The sequence below is a fragment of the Cucurbita pepo genome, chromosome 3 (genome assembly GCF_057944985.1).
Source record: "Cucurbita pepo subsp. pepo isolate OVF chromosome 3, ASM5794498v1, whole genome shotgun sequence".
Lineage (NCBI taxonomy): Eukaryota > Viridiplantae > Streptophyta > Magnoliopsida > Cucurbitales > Cucurbitaceae > Cucurbita > Cucurbita pepo.
This window is the reverse complement of record NC_141800.1, coordinates 6,648,094-6,665,809: the sequence shown is the minus strand read 5'-3', so window position 1 is coordinate 6,665,809 and position 17,716 is coordinate 6,648,094. Positions and strand designations below refer to the sequence as shown.

The 17,716-nt window shown below is 35.0% G+C and overlaps 1 pseudogene; it reads left to right on the top strand.

The window, feature by feature from the left end:
- Positions 1 to 16,596: 16,596 nt before the first annotated feature.
- Positions 16,597 to 17,007, top strand: LOC147793123 (14 kDa proline-rich protein DC2.15 pseudogene; annotated as a pseudogene).
- The last annotated feature ends 709 nt before the right edge of the window (positions 17,008 to 17,716 follow it).

Genomic DNA, 17,716 nt, shown 5'->3' with positions numbered 1-17,716 from the left:
CGGTGTAATCCTAACAGGTAATCGTGGACGTGTACCATATACTCTACACGCAGCCCATACGTGCGAGTATGAGCTCACCAGCTAGTTCGCACACCGCTGGGCCACTGTCCCTAGCCGGTGGGCATGCTCTGGGGGCCCACCGAGACCCGTTAAAACTAAAACCGTCACGGCAGCGCTATGCAGGGCATAACGATCGTTGTCCTGCCATTTGGATGTACGCGTCCGTACCCTCGTGATGGGATAGGGGTATCCCCCCAAATGCATGATCACACAATATGCATGAGGTCCCACTAGTCCTACAGTCATCATTTAATGAACATAACCCCGTGTCACGTTTTCATGCTTACATGTCATTCTCTTTCTCATTCTGTTACATATCATACATATTCCTAGCGAGGTTATGTATCATGCAATTTACTGTATTTCATGTCATATAATTCATTCAGTTACATTCCAATACTCATACAACAAGCCATAATCGTACAAGGGTCACACATCGTCACATGCATTCATATCACATCAACTAAGCAACATAAATAACATACATTCACGTTCACATGATTTCGTACTTAAGCACAATAATCTAGCATACAATGTATCACATCATAACCAAGTCATAACGTAAACACTTCATAGTCATATCGTTCTCTAACTTACCATAGCCTTAACGTTCCTATACCTATCACAGACATATCATTACGTGACGTACCTTGGTCATATCGTCACAAGAACGTACCCTAACGATATCGTTCTATCAATCTATCACAAACCTATCCCTTTCTACCCATAACCTGACCGTATTCTTTCATCAATCTCTCCTATCCATAGCACTCTGGTATGTAACCTCACTCTAACATTTCATGAACGTATCTTACTCCTATCGTTACATTTCGTTTTGTGCATCCTTCTTGTACCCTATCTCAAACATCTCCTAGAGCACATCGTACCATAATTATTATCATACAATCCACATATAATAACATAACATAACATAACATATAGGAAGCATATCGATCCTCAGACAACAAACACATATCAATATATATGACACGTGCAGAACCACAGGACACGTGTCAACATCAAATATAACCTTGCCGATAGTAAGGTCACTTACTGAGTATTTCTTTAAATACTCAGGCCATGTGCTACTACATTTTTCAGGTTAAGGCAAGGCATTCCTGTACGGCTGACGACGGCATCGCAACTCGAGATCATGGCACATGCATATGATAGTGGTATTTATTTTCTTAGACTTAGGATAGAATAGGATGTTTTAAACTTAAACGCTTATTTATTTTATTTCAGGTCTTTTGTTGTGTCGTTTTAAAGATGTTTTCGAAACACGTAAGTCCATGGCTGTGTTTTTAAGTTAAAGGTTATGTTTTATGGAATTTAAATGAAGTCTTCCGCATTCAATGTTTATGGTATGTATACAGTAGCGACCTTAAATTAAGTAGAAAATTTGAGGTCGTTACAGTTGGTATCAGAGCTCTAGGTTATAGATCTTGTAGACTAGCCTACGATGTAGGCTTGGCATGTTCCATGGTCCCACCGTCGGTGCCCCGTCTCCGTCAGGTATGTCTTGCGTAAGATAAGAAAATGAAATGTCGTTGATTGTGTATGTTGTTATTGTTTGGTCATTATAAAATATAACTCATAATTGGACTTTATTTTATTGATTGTAATATTATTTACTGCATTCATGTTAGCTCAATTCTATATTTATTATAATTTAGAATACGTTATGTTTTACCTTGCATGGAATGTGAATGTAAATTGTTGTATTGAAGATGTTTAGATTTACTGAGATTGTTGGTGTGAATTAGTAGCTATAGTTTTAGTAAGCTACTAAATGTTAGGGTTGCTATGAAAATGACTTTGCCAAGCAAGATCATATGTTTTAGTTAGACGTCTTGAATATAGATAAACTACACAGTCTTATGATCATAGAGATGGGGAGGACTATACCAATGTATACGGAACAGTAAGTAGTTTTAGATGAAATAAAATGACCTAAGAAGCTTGATATAGATGTCAATATCCTATAGCCTTTAATGGAAGCTGAGCTTTGGAAGTACTTTGGAAGTACTGAGATTAGAAAATTGTTGTCCTACCTTAATACAAGTTGAAAATTAAAATCATAATAATAATAATAATAATAATAATAATAATAATAATAATAATAATACAACCAATTATAAGGTGATTTAAAAGCATAGAGCCACAGTTTGGACGAGGCATTACGATTATGGTCAAAATTTTAGAGGTATACGGGGAGGGACTACGGTATGAGATTGTCAAGATACCTTAAATTTAAGAAACCATAATTTAAGATGAATTTGAGTGGGGGATACACGAGGATTAGGGTGGAACATTGTCTCTAAATCAACTAGAAGTTTTGTGGTAACCCTCCTTAGGGTACATGAATGCACTCCGGAAGCTCAACGTAAACAAATTGTAGTAGAAAATTATCGAACAATTTTTCCAGCAATGTCAATCTGGTTAAAAGGTATTACCATAGTTAAGGTATCAAGACTGTAATTTTATGTTGGATTTTTTTTTATGTATCCCAAGTTTATGGCATTTGAGGATATCCACCATGCTTATATAATACCAATTTTTAGAAGAGAATTTTGTTAAGCCCATTCTTGATATTACAAAGGCGTTGAAAGGGTTGTGTTGTCTTTCCGTTATGGTTATAGGAGCATTAGTTTTGGGCTGTACTAGATAAGGTATACCAAGAGAAAAGCCTATTTGACAATGTTTCCTATGAAAGTTACCAAATCCTCCAACTCTAGCTTGGCCACAAATCAAATACAGGAAGTCGTTCCTAGATCCATGTGATTTACTAGTGCATTCTATTTGCATTGGGATAGGGTGGAGTTCTTACCCAGGTTCATGTCATGATTTTGACTCCAAAAAATTTACTAGAATTGGTATAGGTAGCCAAAAGAGAAAAGTATTACAAATTTCTTGATTTTGTATGGGAAAATAGGCAAATTTGTATATGAAATTCATCTACAAAGATGAGACATTAATGATGAACCAAATCAAGTGAACACAAACAATAATGAGGAAAGGAAAGCAATTCTTTCTTCTTTTTAATTATTAAAAATATAGAGAACGAACAATTTTAATTGGAAATATTCCTCTAATGAATTCCTGGGGAACTCCTATAGTAAATGGACTATACAGAATTGTGATCAGTTAAATATTGCAAAGCCCGGTATCTATTACCGGTCAGTATTGGACTGTAACGAAATTTCGGTCTACCGGCACCATAATATTTGATTGGGGAGGAAGATTAGAATTAAAGATTGATCGAGAAACAAAGGTACGAGTGCGTGTGAGTAGGAAACAAAAAATATCTATTCTAGTTCTATCATCAGCTATGGGTTCGAATCTTAAGAGAAATTCTCGAGAATGTTTCTAACCCAGAATATTTTTCTTTTCTTTTCTTTTCTTTTTTTTTTTTTTTTTTTTTTTTGTATTTCTTTAATGATAGGGAGAGAAAAAAAAATGGATCAAAAGAAAATGCCATTTTGGATATTTAAAAATGAGATTTTGAGAACGCATGGACAAACAGGTCAATTAGTGAACCTTTAGCTAAGTGTAGAAAATTGGATTTGGAGAACAATGTAGAGCAGAAACTAGTAAAACTATTGATCTAGTAGATGGAATCATAGTAATAATAATAATAATAAAAAAATTAAAAAAAAAAAAAAAAAAAAAAGTGAGGAACTAGGTAAGTTTTCCAACCTTATTGTATACATGAACATTTATTTCAATGAAGTGCCAGAGCCACAAACCTTAGATGAATTATGTTGTCCATGAAATTTTAGAAGAAGACCCAATATGACATGATAAGGCTATGTACGAAATTTGGTGACCATTAGGTTATGATAATGGGCTAGGTGTAAAATGACTAAAATGCCCCTATAATTACGTACCACTAGTTAATGACCAAAGTGACCTCTAAATGACATGAAATTTGAGGAGGAGCCTTATATCATGGTGTATAGGGATTACACAAAGTTATAAGGCCATTAGAATATGTTGAAGAATTAAACCAAGATTTGGGGGTAAATGACCAAAAGACCCTTTTGGAGTATGAATTAAGATTTAAAATATCTAACTATCTGACAAGACACCTTATAAGGATTCAAAGATTTTATGAATGCAAAGTGATAGACTTATGAAAGTTTTATGCATGCAAATAAATGTTATGACTCATACGAATTAAGGTATACTTGTTAAGAATTTTTACTTAGTGGAACTTGAAGACTTAACAGAGAACTCTTAGAATAAGGACCCGAGTTATTCCAAGATTAAAACACTTTCGAGGACGAAAGTTTCTTTTAGAGGGATATAATGTAATAGCCCAAACCTAAATAAAGAAATAAAGAATAAAAATAATTATAAAAAATAGTTAAAATTATAATAATAAAAAAATAAAATTAATTAATTAATTAATTAAAAAAAATAAACCTTTCCCCATCTCTCTCCACTAACCTCTCATCCCTTCCCACAATTATCTCTCCTCTGCCCATCTACGCTGCAAAAAAGAAACAGAAAACCTGACAAAAAAAAAAGAGAGAAAGAAACAGAAAACAACCATCGTCATATTTGAGAAGAAGTATTTGAACAGATTGCAGATTTAGAGATTTTTGTCAGTTATTACGGTAAAATTCTATCTCACAACTCCTTTTCCTTTATAGTTATGCTTATAAGAAATTAATTTAGGATCAAATCTTCTTTCCTATCTTACCGTATGTAATAATCAGATCCCATGTTCAATTAATTAGATTTTTTTTAGCATCGGAAGTGATAGGAAATAAGGTTAGAATCAATATAATTTTAGCTGGCAGATCCATCAATCTGTAAGATAGTAGCCAAATTAAAATTGGCCAATAATATCGATTTACAGAAGGAAAATAAATATAGAATTAGAGTAATATCTTATTTACAGAGGTTTACAAAACTGAGAATCTATTTACATAATGGGAATGAAAATAATTACCATGAGGGAGGAGGGAAGATTGAGGGAAGATTTGTTAAACAGAATTTAAAAATATAACCGGAGATATCAGAGTGCATGAAACTCCATTAAAATTTTGTCTAACAGTAAATATCATTATTTTAACAAGGTAAATTAGAGAAATAATTGTATAGAGTTCAAACTTGAAACTGATGTTATGGGCTCACATAGGTTGGCTTGGATTTCAAAGGACGGAATCGAACTTTCAGTAAGGATATATACGTGACAACGACTTAAGCTAGCCAGGTAAGTGACCTTACTATCGGCAAGGTTATATTTGATGTTGACACGTGTCCTGTGGTTCTGCACGTGTCATATATATTGATATGTGTTTATTGTCTGAGGATCGATATGCTTCCTATATGTTATGTTATGTTATGTTATGTTATTATATGTGGATTGTATGATAATAATTATGGTACGATGTGCTCTAGGAGATGTTTGAGATAGGGTACGAGAAGGATGCACAAAACGAAATGTAACGATAGGAGTAAGATACGTTCATGAAATGTTAGAGTGAGGTTACATACCGGAGTGCTATGGATAGGAGAGATTGATGAAAGAATACGGTCAGGTTATGGGTAGAAAGGGATAGGTTTGTGATAGATTGATAGAACGATATCGTTAGGGTACGTTCTTGTGACGATATGACCAAGGTACGTCACGTAATGATATGTCTGTGATAGGTATAGGAACGTTAAGGCTATGGTAAGTTAGAGAACGATATGACTATGAAGTGTTTACTTTATGACTTGGTTATGATATGATACATTGTATGCTAGATTATTGTGCTTAAGTACGAAATCATGTGAACGTGAATGTATATTATTTATGTTGCTTAGTTGATGTGATATGAATGCATGTGACGATGTGTGACCCTTGTACGATTATGGCTTGTTGTATGAGTATTGGAATGTAACTGAATGAATTGTATGACAGTAAATTGCATGATACATAACCCTGCTAGGAATATGTATGATATGTAACAGAATGAGAAAGAGAATGACATGTAAGCATGAAAACGTGACACGGGGTTATGTTCATTAAATGATGACTGTAGGACTAGTGGGACCTCATGCATATTGTGTGATCATGCATTTGGGGGGATACCCCTATCCCATCACGAGGGTACGGACGCGTACATCCAAATGGCAGGACAACGATCGTTATGCCCTGCATAGCGCTGCCGTGACGGTTTTAGTTTTAACGGGTCCCGGTGGGCCCCCAGAGCATGCCCACCGGCTAGAGACAGTGGCCCAGCGGTGTGCGAACTAGCTGGTGAGCTCATACTCGCACGTATGGGCTGCGTGTAGAGTATATGGTACACGTCCACGATTACCTGTTAGGATTACACCGTAGGGAAAACGAAACGAAAAAGAAACGAAACAAAATTAAACGAAACGAAAGATAGGTCCCATCATTTCATTGCATGTGATTGTTGCATCTAACCCCAATAGTGGGGTCACTAACTGAGTATTTCTTTAAATACTCAGGCCATGTGCTACTACATTTTTCAGGTTAAGGCAAGGCATTCCTGTACGGCTGACGACGGCATCGCAACTCGAGATCATGGCACATGCATATGATAGTGGTATTTATTTTCTTAGACTTAGGATAGAATAGGATGTTTTAAACTTAAACGCTTATTTATTTTATTTCAGGTCTTTTGTTGTGTCGTTTTAAAGATGTTTTCGAAACACGTAAGTCCATGGCTGTGTTTTTAAGTTAAAGGTTATGTTTTATGGAATTTAAATGAAGTCTTCCGCATTCAATGTTTATGGTATGTATATAGTAGCGACCTTAAATTAAGTAGAAAATTTCGGGTCGTTACAAGAGAGTAATATTAACACTCAAGTTTTAAATGACAATGTTGATGAAAAATGTAGAGACCTCAATTGAATGAAAATATGGATGTAGTGTAATAGCCCAAGTACGCCGCTAGTAGATATTATCCGTTTGGAATCGTTATGTATGGCCGTCAGCCTACAGTTTTAAAACATGTTTGTTAGGGAGAGGTTTTCACATTCCTATAAAGAACGCTTCGTTCTCCTCTCCAACTGACGGTGGATCTCACAATCCACCCCCTTGGGGGCCAGCGTCTTTCTTGGCACACCGCTCGGTGTCTGGCTCTGATGCCATTTGTAATAGCCTAAGCTCGCCGTTAGCAGGGATTATCTACTTTGGCCCGTTACGTATCGCCATTAGTCTCACGGTTTTAAAATGTGTATGTGAGAGATGTTTCCACATTACTTTAAAAAATGTTTCGTTCTCTTTTTCAACCGACGTGAGATCTCATAGTCCATGGGAACTTTTGAAAAATTTATGAGAATATTTAAAGAATAAGAATTTACTATTCTAAACGAGGAAGAGGGTTATTATTAATATTATGTGTTGATATTTTTATTAAATATAAGGTCAATTTTATACAATATGATTAAAAAGAGGATTTGGTGGACAATATTAGATATCGACATATTAATGAAAAAAAAATACAATGGTCCGTGTCAATACTCTCGGTCACGGTCAATGAAAAGCAAATTGTAGAGATAATTGCTACATTTTTCTTTTTCTTTTATATATTAATTTATTTAATTATTTATAGAAACAACTTTAATTTTAATTTTGAAGAAGACGATGAATAATTCGTGGTTCACTAAGCTGGGCAATTAATTTTTTTTTTCTAATAATTATTTATTACAACCTTTTCATAATTTTTTGAATTGTTATCCATTATACTTCATATTAATTACATCATCATATGCCTCTTTTATCTCGAGTCAATGATAAGTATTTTAATGTATTTAAAATTGTAAAATAGGTTTTTTTTTTTATTCTTATTAATTTAATTTATTAGTATTTTTGTTGTATATATTTTTTTTTTTTTCAAAATTATCTATTGATATTGACATTTCCATAAAATCGAGACTTCCACATTTTAAACATTAATGTTAAGTAACTAATTTTGATATCTAATCCAAGGGCTATAATTTGAATAGAAAATGCAACTATCATACCTTCATTCTCATAGCCTATATAGTGACCCTACATGGTTCTCTTGCCTTCATCTAAAAAAAATAGCACTTGGTTTGATAATTTGAAAAAATACTCAGTAAATAATCACACTGTTGCGGTCGCTTTTCAGTCTTGATAGAGTTGAATGTGTAATATTTCTCTACACATGCACACATAGATCCATCTAGCAGACTCGTATACGTGTCCTCTAAGTCTACTTGTTGGGCTAGCTTAAACTCACGTTGGCAGAAGCTATGGAGGGAAAGGAGCGTGCATAATACCACGACGTTCATGATATCGTAGTTTATGTAGTGTAATATATGGAGGTTTATGCATCATACAACATTAATATCACAACATAGTTCCATAACATGACATAATCATATTATAGTACATCTTGTATCATTGCATAAACATAACATAACACAAAACGCATCAAACAATCATGAAAAATTCGTCATTCGTACATCATACAAGTCATTCAACCAAGCAAACATGAAAGCCATTTCGTAGGCGAAGTTATTAATGTATGGAAAATTAGAGTATCTTTGTTTAAGACCTACCTTGATCGGCACAAATGTGAGGATTGTTAAGCTATTCTTAGATATATTTGTATTTTAAGTCTCTCCTTTCTATGGTAGAGTTGAAGCCTCAAGAAAAAACCCCAATAAATAGTTCATACTCGCAATTGTGCTCCATACATTAAACCTATGATAATTACCCATACTATCAAGTTTGAATAGTTCATGACACTATGGGGTTCCGCTAACATCCAGAGGTCGTTACATATTAGCTTGATTAGAGGGTCCAGGCAAGCGCCCGGAGGATTCACGCTCGCCCGTGTGGGTCATGTGTAAAGAAGTACTACACATCCAATTTGTTCGAGATTGGAGGTCACTCCTAGATGAGTTAGAGCTCGATCCCAATGGCATGTTGCAGTGTGCGAATTAGCTGGTGAGCCCATACTCGCACATATGGGCTGTGTGTAGTACTAGTATATGGTACACGTCCAAAATTATCCGTTACGACAACATCGTAGGAAAAACGAAACGAAAGATAGGTCTCATCATTTCATTGCATGTGATTGTTGCATTTAACCCGAATAGTGGGGTCACTTGCTGAGTATTTCTTTAAATACTCAAGCCATATGCTACTACATTTTTCAGGTTAAGGCAAGGCATTCCGGTACGGTTGACGACGACATCGCAACTCGAGACCAAGGCACATGCAGAGGGTAGTGGTATTTATTTTCTTAGACTTGGGCTAGAATAGGACGTTTTTAACTTAAACTCTTATTCATTTTATTTAAGTCTTTTGTTGTGTCGTTTTAAAGATGTTTTCAAAACACGTAAGTCCATGACTTTGTTTTAAAATAAAGGTCATGTTTTATGGAATTCAAATAAAGTCTTCCGCATTCAATGTTTATGGTACGTATACAGTAGCGACCTTAAATTAAGCAGAAAATTTCGGGTCGTTACAGCGCACATGCGCACATGGACCGTTAAGGATGGACTCGTTTACATACCCCTAAGGCTTGACTCGTTGGGTTAAATGTGCTGACGCGCCGAACACCACAGAGGGAAAGACCCACATGATATCATGACGAACATAAATATCGAAAGTACACATATGTACTAACATAACGGAGATGTATCATGATGCACAACATACATAAATGCGTGAGGTCCCAATTGCTTAAAATCAGTAAGAATCATTTCATTTATCCTTTTATTCATGTCATAGTACAAATACGAGACATGTATGCATAGTATTCATCATGGCTTTCAGCATGCATCATCATTAGTATAATATAATCTATAACATGCCTTTACTTTACATGACATGACATAACATTAGGTATATAACATGTTTTAGTTCCTGCTTGGTACAAAATTTAATTCTAAAACTAAAACGTGATCCCTAAGTTCAAATTTGAACTATTGCTACAAAATTAACACAATGAACAAAAAGAGGGTTCAAGAATAGAATTTACTCAGATGACCTCCTTAAACGGCGATTCTTCCTTCAAAAAATTGATGTTGATATCCAACGCAAATTAGGCGATTGATCCAATAACTCACTTCTATTTACGGTATATTTTTTTTCAAAACTTTGTTTTACTCCTTTAATTACATTCTACCCCTTAAGTAACATTAATCCTCTAATTAAGACTTTGTTTATGATTGTATCTACTAATCCTAGAAATAAGATTATTTACTAAATATTTTTTATAATTAATATTTTCTATTTTTTAGGTAAAGGCAAAGAAATCTTAAGCAGCACAGTGATTGCTATAGAAGTTAGGAGAGACTTTCGATAGTGTTTTGTTTATATTTCAATTTTTCATTCTTTTAATACCTTATTCAAACATGTTTTTATTTGAAACAATGATGGGTTTCATGCTATCGAAGTTTAACCGTCCAATATATGTTTTAAAATTCATTTTTGGGATCCCAAATAAAAGTCTAATTTTTTTTTTTTTTTTTTTTTTTTTTTTTTTAGATCTTTTATCTTATAACTATTTTCATCTTAAGTAAACTTTAAAAGATTTTCAAAGCATGCATGTAATAACAATCTTACTCTTGTCATGTTTTAGAAGTTGTACTGTTATGTCATACTAACATCAATATATATCAAAACTCATTGTTAACATATATTTATCCGCTTTGACTCATTATATATCGCCGCCAATTTTACAATTTACTAGGGAGAGGTTCCACACCCTTATAAAAAAAATGTTTCGTTACTCCTTCAAAATGACATGGAATCTCATAGTTATATTTAAAAAAAAACCATATTATATTTGTAAAAATTATTTGTGCTAAAAATAATCTCTAGATTATCATCTATTACCCACTTGTCTCGAAGGGTTCTATCAAATATTATTTTCCAACCATACAAACCACAATAATTGATTTAAAAAGTATTTGATATCTTATTATCGAACATCACTTCGTCTAGTTTGTAGGCCATTTGACATTTTTATAATACTTTATAAAAAGACAAACTAATTAAAAACCCATCTCTCAAATCAATTCCTCAAAACTTAATAAAGTAACTGAAAGAGTTAGGTGTTTCATATCCAGCAATTTATAAGGAATTTTTGTTTTAAAATATAACAAATTCCCAAACCCCATTTATAAAAACTAACCCTTCTCATAATTCTTTACAAGCCATCCCACAAACCTACAAACCGTTCAATATCTCTCCACCAATGGCTTCCAAGCTCTCTTCACCCATTGCCCTCCTCCTCCTCCTCAACCTCCTCTTCTTCACTATGGGCAGCTCCACCTATGTCCCTTGCACACCGCCGCCACCCAAGCCCCACAAGCCCACCCCGTCAAGGCAGCAACCATCACTCCCCAAGTGCCCCAGGGACACCCTCAAGCTTGGTGACTGCGCTGACTTGCTGGACGATCTAGTGCACTTAGTGATCGGCTCACCACCAAAATCCCCATGCTGCACCCTAATCCAAGGCCTTGTTGACCTGGAAGCTGCTGTGTGCCTTTGCACTGCGGTGAAGAGCAGAGCCTTGGGTCTCAAGATTGACCTCTCAGTTTCCCTTAGCTTGCTTTTGAACTACTGTGGAAAGAAGGTTCCGTCCGGCTTCCAATGCCCTGCTTGAAACCAAATCCTTTCATTTCCGTTTCTGGTTTCTTCTTCAATTTTCCATTTCAACGTCATGTTTAAATAATCAGTTTGGTCGTACATCGTGTTATGCTGGGTTTGGAAATCTTTTCAGAATTCCACCATCTTTTTATAGTTTCATTACAATGCAATGTAACATAATGGTACGTAGTTTTTTTTTTTTTCAAATGAACAACGTTGTTCGTCTATTCTTGTGTCTTATTACAAATTTGAAGATGCATATGTTTGAAACCTCAAATCTTGTTTCACCTGTGTCACTTGAATGAAATCATAATAAACCCTTAACTTCAAAATTTTCATGACGAAAAATTAAAGAGAGTAATATTAACACTCAAGTTTTAAATGACAATGTTGATGAAAAATGTAGAGACCTCAATTTAATGAAAATATGGATGTCAGTGTAACAGCCCAAGTACGCCGCTAGTAGATATTATCCGTTTGGAATCGTTATGTATCGCCGTCAGCCTTGCGTTTTTAAAATTTGTTTGTTAGGGAGAGGTTTTCACATTCCTATAAAGAACGCTTCGTTCTCCTCTCCAACTGACGTGGGATCTCACAATCCACCTCCTTGGGGGCCAGCGTATTTGTTGGCACACCGCTCGGTGTCTGGCTCTGATGCCATTTGTAATAGCCTAAGCTCACCGTTAGCAGAGATTATCTACTTTGGCCCGTTACGTATCGCCGTTAGTCTCAAGGTTTTAAAATGTGTCTGTGAGAGATGTTTCCACATTACTTTAAGAAATGTTTCGTTCTCTTTCTCAACCGACGTGAGATCTCATAGTCCATGGGAACTTTTGAAAAATTTATGATAATATTTAAACCGTCGTATAAGAATTTACTATTCTAAACGAGGAAGAGGGTTATTATTAATATTATGTGTTGATATTTTTATTAAATATAAGGTCAATTTTATACAATATGATTAAAAAGTGGATTTGGTGGACAATATTAGATATCAACATATTAATGAAAAAAGAATACAATGGTCCGTGTCAATACTCTCGGTCACGGTTAATGAAAAGCAAATTGTAGAGATAATTGCTACATTTTTCTTTTTCTTTTCTTTATTCATTTATTTAATTATTTATAGAAACAACTTTAATTTTAATTTTGAAAAAGACGATGAATAATTCGTTGTTCACTAAGCTGGGCAATTAAATTTTTTTTAATAATTATTTATTACAACCTTTTCATAATTTTTGAATTGTTATCCTTTATAATTCATATTAATTACATCATCGTAGGCCTCTTTTATCTCGAGTCAATGATAAGTATTTTAATATATTTAAAATTGTAAAATAGTTTTTTTTTTTTATTTTATTAATTTAATTTATTAGTATTTTTGTTGTATATATTTTTTTTTTTCAAAATTATCTATTGATATTGACATTTCCATAAAATCGAGACTTCCACATTTTAAACATTAATGTTAAGTAACTAATTTTGATATCTAACCCAAGGGCTATAACTTGAATAGAAAATGCAACTATCATACCTTCATTCTCATAGCCTATATAGTGACCCTACATAGTTCTCTTGCCTTCATCTAAAAAAAATAGCACTTGGTTTCATAATTTAAAAAAATACTCAGTAAATAATCACACTGTTGCGGTCGGAAAATGCAAATACATGCAACGATCTCTACTTTTCAGTCTGGATAGAGTTGAATGTGTAATATTTATCTACACATGCACACATAGATCCACCTAGCAGACTCGTATACGTATCCTCTAAGTCTACTTGTTGGGCTAGCTTAAACTCACGTTGGCAAAAGCTATGGAGGGAAAGGAGCGTGCATAATACCACGACGTACATGATATCGTAGTTTATGTAGTGTAATATATGGAGGTTCATGCATCATACAACATTAATATCACAACATAGTTCCATAACATGACATAATCATATTATAGTACATCTTGTATCATTGCATAAACATAACATAACACAAAACGCATCAAACAATCATGAAAAATTCGTCATTCGTACATCATACAAGTCATTCAACCAAGCCAACATTAAAGCCATTTCGTAGGCGAAGTTATTAACGTATGGAAAATTAGAGTATCTTTGTTTAAGACCTACCTTGATCGGCACAAATGTGAGGATTCTTAAGCTATTCTTAGATATATTTATATTTTAAGTCTCTCCTTTCTACGATAGAGTTGAAGCCTCAAGAAAAACAGCCCAATAAATAGTTCATACTCGCAATTGTGCTCCATACATTAAACCTATGATAATTACCCATACTATCAAGTTTGAATAGTTCATGACACTATGGGGTTCCGCTAACTTCCAGACGTCGTTACAGATTAGCTTGATTAGAGGGTCCAGGCGAGCGCCCGGAGGATTCACGCTGGCACGTGTGGGTCATGTGTAAAGAAGTACTACACATCCAATTTGTTTGAGATTGGAGGTCACTCCTAGATGAGTTAGAGCTCGATCCCAAGAGCATGTTGCACGTGTTTGCATCAGCATGACCCCTACAGTGAGTCACTTACTGAGTATTCTTCGAAATACTCAAGCCGTGTGCCAAATATCATTTTTCAGGTAAAGAGAAGATGCCCATGTACGGACGACGACGACATCGAAAATAGATACTGTGGCACGTGCATAAGGTAGTTGCATGTTTAAATTCTTAGTCATAGGAGTATAGGACGTTTTCATTTCATTATTTAGATTATTCCATTTGTAATTGTTTTGTTTTAATTTTAAATTCCAACGTTATATTTGGAAACACGTAAGACCGACAATGTGTTCTAGTAGTTTGAAGTGTTCTGAATGTGTTTTAAATTTTTCGTTATTTATGATGAGTATCAAAGAGTTATATTCCGCATTTAAGAGATAAGCATGAGACTTGGTAGCGACTCTGAGTATGTAAAAATTTAGGATCGTTACATAAAACATTAACTTGAGACTAAAGGAGAAGCTAAACCTTAATGGGAATGAGTGAATAAAAACGCCAAACCGAATCAAATAAGTTAACAAATCAAAATTTGTTACCCATGCAGTATTAGAAAGCCATGACAAAGGGATGATCTTAGAGTCAAGGTCGAGGCCTAAGCCATCGAGGCTAGAAATAAGTCACTTAGGTTGAGGCCACCTTGGTCGAGTTGAGAAAATCTTAATGAATAGCTTTACTGAGTAAGCCTAGGTCGAGGCAAACACCTTCATCCAAGTCTACGATGAATCTCGCTGCCTTCTTTGTCTTAATGTAGACCAATTTTGAGGCTAGGCTAAGCTCATTCGCCTCATGAATTCTTGGTGAATTCCTATTATTTTATACATGTGGCCATGCTCAAGTAATACTCTTCTCATAATGTCGTGTGATTACACCACCATTAGGACTGAGAAACACATTTGTGCATCATCCTAGAACATGAACGATGCACAAGATACTTTATGGTCATCTAAACTCTTCAATAGATGAAATATCATCTCCATTATGAATCTATTCCTCCTTTCACTGACGTCATTCTGTTGAGGGTGTATAGTGCTGTCAATTGATGTTCAATTCCAGCCTCTTCACAAAACCTATTAAAAGTTTCTGAAGTGTACTCCTTGCCATTATCTGATCTTATAGTCTGAATCAGGCATGCACTTTCATTCTCAACTCTGGCTTTGAATTTCAAAATACGCCGGCTACTTCTGGCTTTTGCTTCAGCAAGAAGATCCAACACATTCTCATTGGATCATAAATAAAAATAATGTAATAAAGATTACCATTTAATGATGTTGTTCGTTGACGAACACAAAGATCAGTATGAACCAGCTGTAGTTTTTTCGAGGCTCTCCATGAATGTTTAGGAAAGGGTTACCTATGTTGCTCCCCGAAATTACAAGCACGGCAAAGAGGAATGTAATCATTAATGTCAGCGAGTCTTTTTACCAGCTTCTTTGACTGCATCTAAAGCAAACCTCAATGATGAAAGTGCCCATGTCTTTTGTGTCAAATCTCAGTGGCACTAGCTCTTGATATAAAGGTAATCTGCTCTCTCTCCATCGGATTTAGAGCAAAGCTTTTTCCTTTCATTTTGACATTGAACAACTCTTTGCCACTACATCTTTAATCAATCACTGCTTATTCGCAAACAACACTTTATATCCTATATCGAAGTTTAACAGTCCAATTTATGTTTTAAAATTCATTTTTGGGATCCTAAATAAAAGTCAATTTTTTTTTTTAGAGATCTTTTATCTTATAACAATTTTCATCTTAAGTAAACTTTAAAAGATTTTCAAAGCCTGCATGTAATAACAATCTTAGTCTTGTCGTGTTTTAGAAGTTGTACTGTTAGTGAGTATATATCAAAACTCATTGTTAACATATATTTATCCGCTTTGCTCATTATATATCGCCGCCAATTTTACAATTTACTAGGGAGAGGTTTCCACACCCTTATAAAAAAAAAAAAAAATGTTTCGTTACTCCTTCAAAATGACTTGGAATCTCATAGTTATATTTAATAAAAACCATATTATATTTGTAAAAATTATTTGTGCTAAAAATAATCTCTAGTTTATCATCTATTACCCACTTGTCTGGAAGGGTTCTATCAAATATTATTTTCCAACCATACAAACCACAATAATTTATTTTAAAAAGTATTTGATAATTTATTATTGAACATCACTTCGTCTAGTTTGTAGGCCATTTGACATTTTTATAATACTTTAAAAAAAGACAAACTAATTAAAATCCCATCTCTCAAATCAATTCCTCAAAACTTAATAAACTAACTCAAAGAGTTAGGTGTTTCATATCCAGCAATTTATAAGGAATTTTTGTTTTAAAATACAACAAATTCCCAAACCCCATTTATAAAAACTCTAACCCTTCTCATAATTCTTCACAAGCCATCCCACAATTCTACAAACCGTTCAATATCTCTCCACCAATGGCTTCCAAGCTCTCTTCGCCCATTGCCCTCCTCCTCCTCCTTAACCTCCTCTTCTTCACTATGGTCAGCTCCACCTATGTCCCTTGCCCACCGCCGCCACCCAAGCCCCACAAGCCCACCCCGTCAAGGCAGGAACCATCACTCCCCAAGTGCCCCAGGGACACCCTCAAGCTGGGTGTCTGCGCCGACTTGCTGGACGATCTAGTGCACTTAGTGATCGGCTCACCACCAAAATCCCCATGCTGCACCCTAATCCAAGGCCTTGTTGACCTGGAAGCTGCTGTGTGCCTTTGCACTGCGGTGAAGGCCAGAGCCTTGGGTCACAAGATTGACCTCTCAGTTTCCCTCAGCTTGCTTTTGAACTACTGTGGAAAGAAGGTTCCGTCCGGCTTTCAATGCCCTGCTTGAAACCAAATCCTTTCATTTTCATTTCTTGTTTCTTCTTCAATTTTCTATTTCAATGTCGTGTTTAAATAATCAGTTTGGTCGTACGTCGTGTTATGATGGGTTTGGAAATCTTCTCAGGATTCCACCATCTTTTTATAGTTTCATTACAATGCAATGTAACATAATGGTACGTAGTTTTTTTTTTCAAATGAACAACGTTGTTCGTCTATTCTTGTGTCTTATTACAAATTTGACGATGCATATGTTTGAAACCTCAAATCTTGTTTCACCTGTGTCACTTGCATGAAATCATAATAAACCCTTAACTTCAAAATTTTCATGACGAAAAATTAAAGAGAGTAATATTAACACGCAAGTTTTAAATGACAATGTTGTTGAAAAATGTAGAGACCTCAATTTAATGAAAATATGGATGTCAGTGTAACAGCCCAAGTACGCTGCTAGTAGATATTATTCGTTTGGAATCGTTATGTATAGCCGTCAGCCTTACGGTTCTAAAACATGTTTGTTAGGGAGAGGTTTTCACATTCCTATAAAGAACGCTTCGTTCTCCTCTCCATCTGACGTGGGATCTCACAATCCACCCCCTTGGGGGCCAGCGTCTTTGTTGGCACACCGCTCGGTGTCTGGCTCTGATGCCATTTGTAATAGCCTAAGCTCACCGTTAGCAGAGATTATCTACTTTGGCCCGTTACGTATCGCCGTTAGT